General features: G+C 36.8%; 1 pseudogene; it reads right to left on the bottom strand.

The window, feature by feature from the left end:
• Positions 1 to 622: 622 nt before the first annotated feature.
• LOC115676315 (MDIS1-interacting receptor like kinase 2-like) lies at positions 623 to 2,826 on the bottom strand (annotated as a pseudogene).
• Positions 2,827 to 3,091: the final 265 nt, after the last annotated feature.

Here is a 3,091-nt window from a genome sequence, read left to right as displayed (position 1 = left end):
CTTTGAAAGTTAGAGAACACGCGAGCACTCGTACGAGGAAGTACTCATTCACGGACCGCATTGACGAACGCAGATCTCTCGTTCGTCCATCGCCTGCGCAACTTAACGTTCTCTCTGTCATCCATCGTCACATGGACTTGGCTAGTCTTCCATCCATCATGCACGAGAAGTCGAGTGGTGGCCAAAAGAGCATTAATTGATAGAGAAGTGCTTCAGTGGAGAAAGAGATAGAGGAATCCATCTTTTTCTTTCCTTGTCAGGGACGATTTTTGCTTGTCCACAAAAACCAAGTGCAATTGGTGAAGAATTGGTTTGCCGCTGGAGGAGACAAGAGGGATCCGACGTTCTCCACACACAAAGAATGCAAAAAGAAGGATGTTAATAGATTAGTGGCAACTCCTCGACAAATTGAATTGCATGTTGAATTGATTAAATCAAAACCCTAAAGTTGTTATTGGTATAATCTTGGAAGAGTCCGCATTTGCCTTAGTAAGCCATTAGCTTTCCTCGACATTACTAATTCCATAAGAGATTGTACATGACATGCCAAATTGATTTGGAATAAAGTAATAGATATTACAATATTAGACCTTATGTCTTTTATGCTATTCCTAAGGGTTGGATGTCCCGGCAATAGTCCATTTTTTCTTGTTGAAATTGCACGATGCAAATATGCAGTTATTTCCAGGAGCGTCAAGTAGCTAATATATCATTGGGAAATAAGTGATATAGTACATACCATCGTTGTAACGAAAAAAAAAAACAGAGAGAACTTGCTCTGCAATTGACCAGAATGTCATTAAGGGAAGCATCTAGGATCAACTAGCTCTTCCAATTTTATGTCTTCCGACGAGCTTATCATGATCAAACTATGTGCGGATATTGCTTGAGATACTTGTTGCATGCTTGGACGATGCTCTGGTTTTGCATTTAAGCATGAAAATGCCATCTTCACAATGAAAGTCCTAGCACGTCACCTGTTGGATATGGAACTCTTTTATCTAAAACTTGTTTTAGTGGCCGACCTAAAACTGTTGAATTGTTTGATGATGCTGAAGATGAGGATGCGAGAGACGATATGAGATCGGCTAGATGTCTTCCCATGATCACTTCCAATGTCACCACTCCAAAGCTATAAACATCACATTTCTCCTTCACTTCCATCGTGTGTGCAAGCTCTGCAATGGGAAATGAGCAATTTAAGTTTTTACTACTTATTAATGCTATCTTCTTCTTTTTTGCCAAATAATTAGTAATGCTATTTAATGGATAGTTTTCGTGATTCACGTCATAATTGAAAGTAATTTGAACTTTGAAGTACCTTGGAGTTGAACCTTCCAAAATCTCAAACAAATTCGACTACAATTGTCGTTATCTATTTATTTTCGGCGTATTTGTGCTTTATCCTTTTCTGTTCCTTTTTTCTATCTAATTTACACAGAACCAAATTGATTGTGGAATTCTATTTTATCAGAAAAAGATAAAAAGTTCACGTTACTTTGCTTTGATTATTTATTGACCACTTTATCAGCAGATGCTCATTATGATATAGAGTTTACTCAAATTTAACAAGTTATGCAAAATTTGCACATTCTCAAATTTAACGATTTTAACATTTTCTTTTTATTAAAAAAGTTCCTAACTTCATTCAATAGCGGAAAATAAATGAGCCGTTCACTTTACTTAGAGAAGCAATTCCAAAATTTTTGCCAAAAAAAGTCTAAAACCCTATGGAACTGAATTTTAACTTTTCGATCAATCCGATCAAGATATTAAAGTAGGAATGACTAGAAGCACTTGATTGTATTATTTAGATTTTTTTTTTTTATCATAGACTCAGTTGCTTTTTCGATACTTGGAAAGATACAAGTATTGTCCTAGGATTTGCTAAATAAGGAAAACATGAAACCTTGGTGAATTATTTGCAATCTATAAATGAAGTGGAGAAAACATTGATTAAATAAATTTACCTGGAGCTGCATATCCAAAGGTCCCTGCAAGGAAGTCCAATTGGATGAATAAGGTTGTAGAACCTTAGCCGTGCCAAAATCAGAAACGTGAGCTTCACATTCTTCATCAGTAAAATGTTGTTGCTTGATATGTCTCGATGAATTATAGGAGGAGAGCATTCATGGTGCATATAAGACAAAGCATAACCACACCTTTAATAGCATTCACTCTCTTACTCCAGTCAAATATTGTTATCCTCTTTTCATTGTTCAATTCATCCTTCAAGCTGTCACATTCCAAGAACTCATACACCAGAAATGAATTTTGAGAACTCAAGCAAAAGCCATGGAGCTTGACAATATTCCGATGCCGAGTTCCTGTCAAAGCATGAATCTCCCTTTCCGATGCTTTTCGACTAGCCATTTCAATGTTCATTGAGTCCTTAAGTTTCTTTACAGCAACAATCTCACTTGTTGGCAACTGAGCCTTGTAAACACTCCCATGTCCTCCCACACCGATGCAATATTTGGCATCAAACTCCATCTTTCCATCAAAGCTCCATATAGCCCACGGGTTTTCATTACTTCCATCAATCGAACTAGCCTCTGCTTTCCTTACTCTTCGGCAAACAATACTTGAACCTCCCACAACAAGAAGCAAAGAAAGTAGGCATCCTAAAGTAGGAATCAAAATTAGCAGCAACTTTTTGTTCTTGTTTTTGCCTTTCGACATTGTTGCTGTGCAGGGGTTGAGACTATCAATAACTCCACACGAGCCTTTGTTCCCTCTCACAACTACAATTGTAGCATTATTAAAGGTTGGTAAATGACCCCCTAACTCATTATACGATATATCAATGGATGTTAAGCTTGCCATATCAGCAAAGGTTGACGTAGTTGAACCCGAGAGCTGATTGTATGAGAGATTGAGTATTTCCAATATGTACAATAGCCTAAGTTGTCCAGGTATTTCTCCCGTAAGCAAATTTTTACTCAGATCGAGTGTTGACACTTAAATTTTGGCTCACTATTTAGAAATAATTACACAAAATTAGGGACTAAACTTTAGCCCCTGAAAAAAAAAATGTTAAAGTTAAATTGCACGACATTTAGTTTTAAGAACATTTACTAAGTAGCTGCAT

This window comes from Syzygium oleosum, unplaced genomic scaffold, assembly GCF_021117445.2.
Source record: "Syzygium oleosum isolate NSW1041296 unplaced genomic scaffold, Sole_v2.1 Sole_v2.05, whole genome shotgun sequence".
Classification (NCBI taxonomy): Eukaryota; Viridiplantae; Streptophyta; class Magnoliopsida; order Myrtales; family Myrtaceae; genus Syzygium; species Syzygium oleosum.
This window is presented reverse-complemented; position numbering and strand designations above follow the sequence as displayed.